This window comes from Styela clava, chromosome 13, assembly GCF_964204865.1.
Source record: "Styela clava chromosome 13, kaStyClav1.hap1.2, whole genome shotgun sequence".
NCBI classification, from domain to species: domain Eukaryota; kingdom Metazoa; phylum Chordata; class Ascidiacea; order Stolidobranchia; family Styelidae; genus Styela; species Styela clava.
In genome coordinates this window covers 18897568-18910292 of record NC_135262.1, presented here as the reverse complement: position 1 = coordinate 18910292, position 12725 = coordinate 18897568, and the positions used below count along the sequence as shown (strand labels likewise).

General features: G+C 35.5%; 1 long non-coding RNA gene across 1 annotated transcript; it reads right to left on the bottom strand.

The window, feature by feature from the left end:
* Positions 1–1829: 1829 nt before the first annotated feature.
* Positions 1830–4821, bottom strand: LOC144431243 (uncharacterized). The gene is made up of 3 exons (XR_013479881.1): positions 4697–4821; positions 3121–3182; positions 1830–1943 (listed from the first exon to the last, which is right to left on the bottom strand). It is a non-coding gene; the product is annotated as an uncharacterized LOC144431243 (long non-coding RNA).
* Positions 4822–12725: the final 7904 nt, after the last annotated feature.

Below are 12725 nucleotides of genomic sequence, written 5' to 3'. Positions count from 1 at the left end.
TGAAGAGCACGTTGAAAATACGGCTACATATTCAAGAAAGGAAAATATCGAAAATAAGGCGGGAAAGATAAAATCTAACAAATTTATCCTTTACGCCCCTCAATAAATTGTCCCTTGTGATAAGCTATGCTTATTCTAAAGATACAAAGACGACAACTTGTAGCATACTGATATCCATTTACATTCATTCTATATTATTTGCAGATTTTCAATATTATAAATATTACTTATTTTGAATGATCTGTCAGTGTGCTATGTTGTATCTCATTATCTAAATCTTAAATAGTTAATAGTTTATCAGTGTGTTATATTTTACCTTCAAGTTCTCTATAGTCTTTCCCTCCCAGCAACTTCCTGAAAATATAGGTCAATAAATAACTTCAGCCACAGACATTGTAGACATATAATATATATATATATATATATATATATAAATAAGAACAGGACAGATTATTACTACGGAATAAACGATAAGGAAATAAGAATTATATTTCCAGATTCGAAAACTTATAAACATGGGACGGTATGATTACTGAGACTACTAGCAACGGATATATAGGCTGACTATAGTAGATTTACAATTTGGTGGGATCTCATGTATATAGTGATCTTTAAACTGGTTATCGAGCAGCGACACCCAAGTTTCTGTTATCTAATTAAAAAAGTAAGAATTCCAGAGATTTGAAACTACTATATCTTATATTGACGGTGTGTGCCGTATAAACGATTCAACTAACACCATTCAGTAGAGATTATAAACGAGAGTTTAAGTGAATTAAGCTCTTCACACGTGATTAGGCATAACACGACGTGACCTGCACCAACAATAGGGAAAATATGACATATATTTCCATGTCTCTAAATTTAAACAGTCATGAACATATGAATACTTAGCACTTTTACCAAGGGGATATGGACCAAAAAAAGTTTACACTTGGTTGAATATAATTTACACAGTATTGTTTTTGAAAATTTTAGTTGGGACACGAGTTCTTTAAGGTGTAAGATTAACGGCTATCTTAATACACTTAGTATGACTCACTCTTATAATATCATTATTGGAAATTTGGGGCGATTTCAGTTTGAAGTATAGTTGGGAACATCAATGACATGGTTATCAACTGTTTACTACCAGAGCGTTTACTACCACGATGAGCTACAGTTAAATTTAAGACATTAGTCTGATTACCATTATCATTAGTGCCAAAAACGCTCATCAGATTAATAAAAAAGGCCAGGACTACGATTTCAGGGAAATTAGGCAAATTAGTGTGTATATAGGCACCCCATGGTGAACAACAAGGTAAACAATAAGTTTTAATATTTGCATGGTTATTAAGTTGGGGTTGTGTTTTAACCGAATTGCACTTAACGGGGCATAGTTCAAATTCTTTCAGTATCTCTGCAGATATACACTGCTGGATTAACTTATAGTATCACTTTAAAAAAAATTCACTGTTTGTAGTAATCACAATGTGACGCCCTATTGCGATGAAACGCCTTTTATTTATGCTGACCCAATGAACTTTACCTAAACTGACATTACAAGATAGTAATTGGTCTTTCGGTTTGGACGATTAAACGAAACAACAGCAGATGGAACAACACAGCAGATAGTCCCTGAACGTGCAGCGCTATACTGACTACGCCATTATTCACCGGATATTGCTACAGTTAATTTGTAGTACAGAATAGTTGATTTCGCGATTATACTCAAAATATTAAAAGTAATAATTTGTCTGTCGATTTCCCGAAAAAAAATACAACATATTATTTATTTATAGACATGTAAATTGAAAGATTTCAAATGATATGATTACATACTTGCTCTTCAGACTTGATAGGCCTCCATCTCACTCAGTGATGAAAATCTGACACTTGACGAATTTCTTTTGGTGCAATGATAAATTGTTCTGTCGACTTTCAAGCAGTGTTTTAAAACGCTGAAAATCAATATATAGATCGTGATTTTGTATAAGTCAATTCTAAATTTGAATTAAACTAAATTTCATGGAGCCAACTATGCCATTTTCTGGTAGTTAATTCACACAAATGTTATTTGACAGAGACACTACAAAGCTATGCCTATGCTAAAGATACAAAAAACCAATTATGTAATTCAATTGAGGTCATTTTCAACTATGTCGCTGATTCACCCAAATTTACATCCTTCAGTTAAAATGATATGTTAGTGTATCATATTGTACCTCATTTTGTATTGTTAAAGTGAGACTCTTTTCTGAATATTTTCTTCTAAAAATATACGTAAGTTTTAATAAAATACGTAACGGGTAAATTTCGATATTTAATTTCATAAAATTTCAAAAATTTAGAAAGTTTAGACGAATAGACAAATAAAATTTATTCAGCGATTGACATTAAATTTCAAATATAAACTCTATAACATATCAGGTGTAGTCTTCAAACTGCACAAATTGCAAATATTACAATAACAATAAAATACTCAATGAATTTATTTAACTCTTTCATGGAGTATATGACTAATTAATTACCTCTGATCAGTAATTTGTAGCATTATCACATTGTTCACGGTAGAGATCGCAAACTGGGGATCGCTATCCAGCAGGAAAGCGCGCAACGAATTTTAGGGTCGCAAAGAGTACACCAATTTGATACAGAATACTATATTTATAGTACTTTTTTGGACTTCTGCTTTGAAACACAATTATTAAAGCTTGTGCAAAATCTAAATCTTACAATTTCGATAGAATGCACAGGATCAAAAAAGCGGCATAACAATGTTCGGACCTCCTGAAGTATGCGCACCAAGATGGTGCACAACCTGAACTCGGGTTGTGTACCTGGTCAGGATTCAGGTTATGCGACATTTTGGTGCGCATACATCAGGAGCACCCAATGTTGGCTTGCATCGAACTATTTAGCATTTTAAACGTGAACGTGGGTCTGACTTTTTTTTATAAATCTTACAATTTCGAGAGGAAACACATGATCAGATAAGTGGCATAACAACGCTGACTCTGATCGCAAGACCAACCAGAGACGCGGTGCGCTCGCATCGAATTTTTTTAGCATTTTAAACAAAATCAGTAGTATACAGGAATCAATAGGCGTCAAATAAAATGTTCAAATAATATTTACTTGTAATATTCCTCGTTCGTTAGTTCGTGTCTTTGAATCTTTAACCTTCAATATTTCTTCATCTGAAAAAAGTTAAGATATTGATAAATAAATTGTCGCAGAACTGTAGCTAGCATAATCAATGGACAGTGGAACTGAATTTATCGGATCTTTTGCACAAAGCTCCCGCCACGTTTTAAAATCACATATCAGTAATTATCCATTTGGGGTTAGGAATGATTTAAAAATTTGAATTTCCAGTGCAATCTGCATTCCTAACTTAAACTGGATAATTACTAATTCTCTTATTTTGAACGTTGGTAGGGTCTTTGTACAAAGATCCAATCCATACACAATAATATATTAAAGTAAAAAGGCTATGGCGAATCTCTATTAAAACATGGATTTTGCGCTACATTTGCGAAGGTTTTGAAAGTAAGTGTATTACGTTTAAGTTTCTTCATGATAAGCTTATGTATTGTCATATAGGTTTTAAGTTTGGCCTATTTGTGAGAAAACGATAGAACCCGCTGTTAGTGAGTTGGGTGCAAAAGAGAATCATCCATCAATCTAGACTTCTGTATTAGTTAATAAGTCCAAGTCGTATAGGCCCGAAAACCTCTAATTTACCACTTATACAATGGTAAAATGAAAGCAATATAATAGCAATGAAAACAATGGGTATAAAGAACATTTAACTCACCTGAATATTGTTTCAAACTCGCTGTCCTAACCCAACAGGCAGCCTATCCATACATCCTACACAAAATCAAATCTTATCCTATCACGAACATTTGTGACTGACTGAAAGCGATGTCGCTTGTGGCTTCCAGCGCGATTTGGGGCGTTTTCAGTTTGAAGTATAGTTGGGAACATCAATGACATGGTTATCAACTGTTTACTACCAGAGCGTTTACTACCACAATGAGCTACAGTTAAATTTAAGACATTAGTCTGATTACCATTATCATTAGTGTCAAAAACGCTCATCAGATTAATAAAAAAGGCCAGGACCACGATTTCAGGGAAATTAGGCAAATTAGTGTGTATATAGGCACCCCATGGTGAACAACAAGGTAAACAATAAGTTTTAATATTTGCATGGTTATTAAGTTGGGGTTGTGTTTTAACCGAATTGCACTTAACGAGGCATAGTTCAAATTCTTTCAGTATCTCTGCAGATATACACTGCTGGATTAACTTATAGTATCACTTTAAAAAAAATTCATTGTTTGTAGTAATCACAACGTGACGCCCTATTGCGATGAAACGCCTTTTATTTATGATGACCCAATGAACTTTACCTAAACTGACATTACAAGATAGTAATTGGTCTTTCGGTTTGGACGATTAAACGAAACAACAGCAGATGGGACAACACAGCAGTTAGCCCCTGAACGTGCAGCGCTATACTGACTACGCCATTATTCACCGGATATTGCTACAGTTAATTTGTAGTACAGAATAGTTGATTTCGCGATTATACTCAAAATATTAAAAGTAATAATTTGTCTGTCGATTTCCCGAAAAAAAATACAACATATTATTTATTTATAGACATGTAAATTGAAAGATTTCAAATGATATGATTACATACTTGCTCTTCAGACTTGATAGGCCTCCATCTCACTCAGTGATGAAAATCTGACACTTGACGAATTTCTTTTGGTGCAATGATAAATTGTTCTGTCGACTTTCAAGCAGTGTTTTAAAACGCTGAAAATCAATATATAGATCGTGATTTTGTATAAGTCAATTCTAAATTTGAATTAAACTAAATTTCATGGAGCCAACTATGCCATTTTCTGGTAGTTAATTCACACAAATGTTATTTGACAGAGACACTACAAAGCTATGCTTATGCTAAAGATACAAAAAACCAATTATGTAATTCAATTGAGGTCATTTTCAACTATGTCGCTGATTTCCCCAAATTTACATCCTTTAGTTAAAATGATATGTTAGTGTATCATATTGTACCTCATTTTGTATTGTTAAAGTGAGACTCTTTTCTGAATATTTTCTTCTAAAAATATACGTAAGTTTTAATAAAATACGTAACGGGTAAATTTCGATATTTAATTTCATAAAATTTAAAATTTAGAAAGTTTAGACGAATAGACGAATAAAATTTATTCAGCGATTGACATTAAATTTCAAATATAAACTCTATAACATATCAGGTGTAGTCTTCAAACTGCACAAATTGCAAATATTACAATAACAATAAAATACTCAATGAATTTATTTAACTCTTTCATGGAGTATATGACTAATTAATTACCTCTGATCAGTAATTTGTAGCATTATCACATTGTTCACGGTAGAGATCGCAAACTGGGGATCGCTATCCAGCAGGAAAGCGCGCAACGAATTTTAGGGTCGCAAAGAGTACACCAATTTGATACAGAATACTATATTTATAGTACTTTTTTGGACTTCTGCTTTGAAACACAATTATTAAAGCTTGTGCAAAATCTAAATCTTACAATTTCGATAGAATGCACAGGATCAAAAAAGCGGCATAACAATGTTCGGACCTCCTGAAGTATGCGCACCAAGATGGCGCACAACCTGAACTCGGGTTGTGTACCTGGTCAGGATTCAGGTTATGCGACATTTTGGTGCGCATACATCAGGAGCACCCAATGTTGGCTTGCATCGAACTATTTAGCATTTTAAACGTGAACGTGGGTCTGACTTTTTTATATAAATCTTACAATTTCGAGAGGAAACACATGATCAGATAAGTGGCATAACAACGCTGACTCTGATCGCAAGACCAGAGACGCGGTGCGCTCGCATCGAATTTTTTAGCATTTTAAACAAAAACAGTAGTATACAGGAATCAATAGGCGTCAAATAAAATGTTCAAATAATATTTACTTGTAATATTCCTCGTTCGTTAGTTCGTGTCTTTGAATCTTTAACCTTCAATATTTCTTCATCTGAAAAAAGTTAAGATATTGATAAATAAATTGTCGCAGAACTGTAGCTAGCATAATCAATGGACAGTGGAACTGAATTTATCGGATCTTTTGCACAAAGCTCCCGCCACGTTTTAAAATCACATATCAGTAATTATCCATTTGGGGTTAGGAATGATTTAAAAATTTGAATTTCCAGTGCAATCTGCATTCCTAACTTAAACTGGATAATTACTAATTCTCTTATTTTGAACGTTGGTAGGGTCTTTGTACAAAGATCCAATCCATACACAATAATATATTAAAGTAAAAAGGCTATGGCGAATCTCTATTAAAACATGAATTTTGCGCTACATTTGCGAAAGTTTTGAAAGTAAGTGTATTACGTTTAAGTTTATCATGATACGCTTATGTATTGTCATATAGGTTTTAAGTTTGGCCTATTTGTGAGAAAACGATAGAACCCGCTGTTAGTGAGTTGGGTGCAAAAGAGAATCATCCATCAATCTAGACTTCTGTATTAGTTAATAAGTCCAAGTCGTATAGACCCGAAAATCTCTAATTTACCACTTATACAATGGTAAAATGAAAGCAATATAATAGCAATGAAAACAATGGGTATAAAGAACATTTAACTCACCTGAATATTGTTTCAAACTCGCTGTCCTAACCCAACAGGCAGCCTATCCATACATCCTACACAAAAACAAATCTTATCCTATCACGAACATTTGTGACTGACTGAAAGCGATGTCGCTTGTGGCTTCCAGCGCAAAAATATCTGACGAAAAAAGCTATCTGATTGTTGGTAATCAAATGTTTTTACCTGATTACTTTAATTACTCCAGGTTGTCGTTACGCGCCGATCACGCTTCTGACGCATGATCTCAAAGTTGCAGAATGCAAATGGCGGTTGGATTTGCTTTATTTATAGTATAATACCTAGTTCACAGTAATATTCTCAGGATCTTTTGTAACAAGCCCCGCCCCAAAACAACACCCCGCCAACGCTCGAATTAAATAAAAAATAGTACTTATTCAGTTAAGGTGAGGAATGCAGATTCAGCCGGAAATTCAAATTTTCGAATCGTTCTAACCCAAAACCCTAACTGCATAATTACTCATTTTATATTTTAAAACTTGACAGAGGTGTTTAGCTCAGATCACACATTTTTGCATCAGTGACGGAAGCTTAGTACAAAGAATCCAGCAATTCCATTATATTTGTTTGTTTACATTTGTCGAGTAAACGCCCACGTGAATGCCATCAAAAATGTAACCGTCCTACAACTGAATGAGAGAATAACGGCGTGTACAGGTTCAGCGTTATATCAATGCATTCTCTGCATTGGCGTACAAACCTTAGCTCATTAACTGGCGCATAGCCAAGAATACTTTTAAGTTTTCTTACTATAACGTGCGGGCGATGTCGTTAAAAGAGAGGTCATATTGTGACGTTGTTTCGATGCCTACTATATAGTAATTTCTTCGCCCAAACCAAACGGCGGAGACATAACATCAGCAACGAGATTAATCACGGTTCTATGTGAAGTAAATAATTGACTGCTCAAGACAAGAGCATACCGACGACAACAACTGATGATATATAGATCAACTAATCGAGACCATTCAAATATTTGGTGTTATGGAGCTCGTGAAAAGGTGGACTGTTATTGACGTAGCCCCACAATAATGACGTAACAAAAACAAATTGTTACTTAGCGATCAATATTGATGGGTGAATTGAAATTACTCTATTTAATACCTCTGATGTATTTGCTGCTGCTTAAATTTTATTAATGCCATTTTAAGTAGACGAATAGATCGCGGAGACCTTAGGTCCGTTTGAAGCACTTTGAGTCTGTCTCTAGATTAGACCTCTTGGTAAAGAACGATCATGATACAGGTATGTAAGGCCGTAAAGAACATTCCTGAGATTTCCAGGGGAAGGGTATACACGTATTTTAATGTATTTAGTATCTATGTCAGCCAGTGCACTGCAGCTGACTACGTTTGCGTTGAGTGGCGCATCGTGCTAAGCCCTAGGAATGCGCTTGATTTCTAACCTAAGACTACCCCGCTTAGATTCGCAGGTTCAAATCCCGTAGGGGATAATTTAGTACCAGAGGATTGCTGGCGGCTTCCTCCCGCCACCCCTACCCCAAGCCACAGAACACTTGCACTTTTTAGGTCGCTTCGCGGAACACCAAAAATGAAATTGATAAAGAAAAATGATGCAATGCAGCGAGTTGCTAAATGCGCCGCGAATACCTAAAATAGGATTGGATATTTTTGTTTTGTTTTTCAATTCAAATGCTGGGTATATGGATTAATAAATTATTTTCACCTTTCTATGTCGATTACTTTTCAGAACGTAGTGTGTGCCTTTAATGTTACGTAACAATAAAGTACTTTTATTTATCTGCTCAATCTATTATTATTTATCCACTGGATCGAGTTTAGCAAACATAAGTAATTTTTTCCGCATTTTAAAGTGTAACCAGGCAGAGGTGGAGGAAGAAAAGTTGACCTTTTGCCATTATCCTTTAGGCACACATGTTTACCTACAGCAAAACCAAAAGCTGTAAACTTGATATTGAACCTGACAATCAAAAAGCTAGGCCGACGGTTAACGAAAATGTCACCACCCGCAAAAAGTTTGTCAGCTTTAGGCCGACGGTGACGCGATATTCAACAGTCGTCAGTTGGGCGACAACTTTACGATGACGTGATTGACATCGCGACCAATTTAGCCCTAAGCGAACGCCATATAAAAAAGATGTTTTCTTGTAGGCTTTCCCACTACCGGAGGAAAAAATCTCATTATGTATAATTTTTGCAGCCATAGATTAAACATTTACATAAAGTCACCAGCTTCACGAAACTAGGGCTCAACGTCTCAACTTCTTAACTTTGGCCGCGAGTAGGGCTAGCCTAAATTTTACTGGTTGGCAAAATTGGCCCGACTTCGCTCAGTTGGATGATTCGTGTCAACCATAACATCGACTGATGGATTTCAATAATCATCTTGCACAATTTCATTGATCATTTGAAGGCTCTCTCCTAACTTTCCAAGCTAAGGAAGAACGCAAGAGAATCGATTCCGGCCCATTACAAGTTGAAGCAGTGAGGAAAGCTTACTTGTGCCTTTATGGGTTTCGCTTTGGGTAGGATCTTCATATAAGCGCGACTGGACTGAGGTCTGAACTCTGGATCTCCAGTTGGATAATGTATATTTAATACACTGACTTGTAAAGATCCATTTGTACACTCAGTGTCCAATGAGAGGATGAGCTGAAAAAGCCTAACTTGGTAACATCACGCGCACTCACTCAGAAATACAGGAGACCGATATCTGAGCAAAGTTACAGGCCAACACACTGAACTGCCAAGAAAGACTATAAAAAGACATGATATACTCGACATATTCGACCACATGTTGAAAGTACAGTAAGTTGGTCTCGCGCAATCCAACTCGTAATCCATTTAGATTCGCCAATATTATAAAACTTACGACACTTGCATAAATATAATTTTGTGTCTCCAGTATTAGATTTTCTATATGTAGCCTACTATTCAAACAACTGAGCTATCGCACTATTGGATTCCTCGGGCCCCTTAAATGTTCCACTGGAATTATGCTTCACCAAAAAAAAAAAAAAAAAATCAAAATCACTGGGTTGCATAAATAAATGATTCCATGTTTGATAACTTGACTAACTGGACAGCATAATCGATTTTCGATCGCATAACCCACACGGACTGGTAACCTGGCAAAAGGGCGTGGTACTCAGGTTTGATTACGCAGTCATTTCGGCTTTCATCACCCCCACCAGATTGTGTGTGGAAATGCTTCTCATTAAATTTCATATTTTTGTTTTTGAAACTTCATCGCTTTTGGCAGAATCCAAAAATCGAAAATACCTTAGAAGAGTGAGTAATTTGATACATAACATTATCACATTGCACCAAAACTTGTAGGGTCACATTTTTGCCAGAACAGCCATAGACCACTCACAACACTATCATCCTTGTGTGGTGCATACCATATATGTAGACACCCTTTAAACTTGACCATTTCCCCGTTTTATAGTATATATGTGGTATCATCACTCAATGGTATTGTACTTACATCCAGATTCTTAATCCTATTACTATATTTACATGCAGTGTGTTTCATGTTGTGTTGTGTTTTGGATACTCCACTCTTACCTCTGTTACCAAACCCACCCACCCTCTTTGCACAACTGTCTGTATAAAGGACCATATTATACGTATTTGATGTACCGTAATATAATTTATACATATCAAAAGGGATGTATGACGCATATTCGTGTTTTGGGCCAGTATGATCTTGTGCATACATACCGTATTCAGTATCTATAATTACTAATTCTTTTATATTGCTTTTACGAGACGAATAAACATACATACATACACCGGACCAATATGTAAATCCTATCACTTTCTTACAAACTTTTAGTAATAATATACAATAAACATATATATATAACCGCACGAACAAACGCAGCATGTTAATTACCGAATTTGCCTCGAGGAAAATCAGCCTATAAGTAATATTTTGACGGCGGTGTCCTCGTCAGTCACCGTAGCGCAGGGGTAGCGACTAGGTGCCGCTGAGCGTAAGTCTTTGGAGGATGAACTGATAGTAAGCCCCAAAACGGCCAAATATCAGTGAATAGCTCTAGAATAGAGCAAAATAGTATTGAAAATGACGTTCTTACCACTTTGTGTCTAACTTTAAATGCCATGAAATCGTTTGTTTCAAAATTTCGGATCTTGGGGCAAAAAATAAACACACTCGCTACCACTCAAAATTAAAAAAAAAAGTAAAAGATGGCGCAAGAAATTCCAATTTTCAAATCATTCCTAACACTAACTAGATAAATACCAATTTTTAAACGATGCGGACCGTTTGCGTGTAAAGCGAACGTGATGACCACTACACTACAGAAACGCATACGCCGGTGGGTCATATTAAAATGAACAATACTCTTGGGAGAATTCTATATAGGGAAACATATACATCCGTGGTTCGTGAAATCGGCTTGAAACCGATCCTGATGTCTTCCGTAGTGTAGTGGTCATCGCGTTTGCAAACGGTCCTTCCAAAGTGAGAAACATGTTTTGCTGTTAACATTTCGCTCTAGCCTAAAATCTTTAACGGATCTCGTTCATCGCCGTAAGAAATGGTGCATATTATGAACTTAGGTATCCTTTTTAAAGTATAAATTAACCCTTCGTGGTAGATTTTTACTTCCTCCTAATATCTCGAAATACTTTTAAGATGAAATGAATATTTGCTCGAACAATCGATAATAACCGAATGTATTTTTATCATAATTATCACACATTTAAGAAAAATGGGTTGAAATGCTGAAATTAATCAGTTGTTAAAAACATCTCAAATACAATAAGTAATTAAAGTTTAACTTCAGTGGGAAGTATTGCGGTAAACTTATAAATGAAAATAGTTGTCAAATCACCGACTTTTTTTAAATTCTAGATAAGTAATTTTATCCGTTGCTTAAACGTGGAGATAATGAAGATAGACATTTCGAATGTCAAGTTGCTCAATTTAAAGCGTAAAAGTGTGGAATCGAGTAATATATGAACCGATTAAAATGAACAGGAGACGGATTAAAATATGCAGTGGATCTTGAGAAGACTTCGAAGTTTTTAAAAACCCAAATAACACGCATATGTAGTTACCACACACCCTGCCTCTATACACGGCTGTTGTGAATTAAGTATTTTAGGTTCGAAACCTGCTTGGTCTAGCAGTATATTCCTACCAAGCCGCAAGTTCCAGATTTTTACGTAAGAGTTACAGTTTCCGTGAAGCCTCGTTCTGAGTGGAAATACGAAACACCGTGAGAAAATGACCGCGGAGACTTATCATAACTACATTCTCATTCGTCACATATACAAATCGTTACGTTGTAAACGATCCATCCAACGTGAATCTAGACCGCTAGGGTTGATATCTAACTTTTAAGTGTTTCCTCTTTCATGTCATTTATTTTGCCGTCATATCCATTGTGCAAGGCTGGCTGCATTCTGCGTTATTGGACACGTTAGTGGACATAACGATCGTTTTGTTATTATGTTGTTGTTGTACTTGTTCTTTGTAGCAGAAAAAAACTCTTTGATTACTGGACTAATCAATTTGAAACTAAACTTTTCGCTAGAACGCTATTACTTTTATTTATTTCAAGTATCCCGGTGTGCTGTATGGGATTCGTTTCTTCGTGTGATATGACGTCATCACAATTTTGCCACTATGTTGCGCTATGTGCTCATAAATTTGAGCATAACTCTCTTGTTTATCGCCATTTGATTGTTCACAGCGTACTCAATTATAAATTTTTACCCACTGTCTAATGAACACAATTGCTACGACACCGTCACTCCCACCACTTCAAGGCAAACCATATGCTTATTTTGTCTCATATTCTTTTGAATGATGTATAGGACTGAAACAAGTGCAGAAACGAAACATTTAGTGAACTTGCAAACAGCTGTGAAGATTATATCTCATATTCGGTAAACAAAGGTTTAGAATTCGAAGTTTTATAAGATTTTCATATTCAGCAAACGAATAATTCAAATTTTACAATTGCGGTAAATTTTGAATTCGACAAACAAACATTTCAAAATCTAAGTTTTGTGATGAAG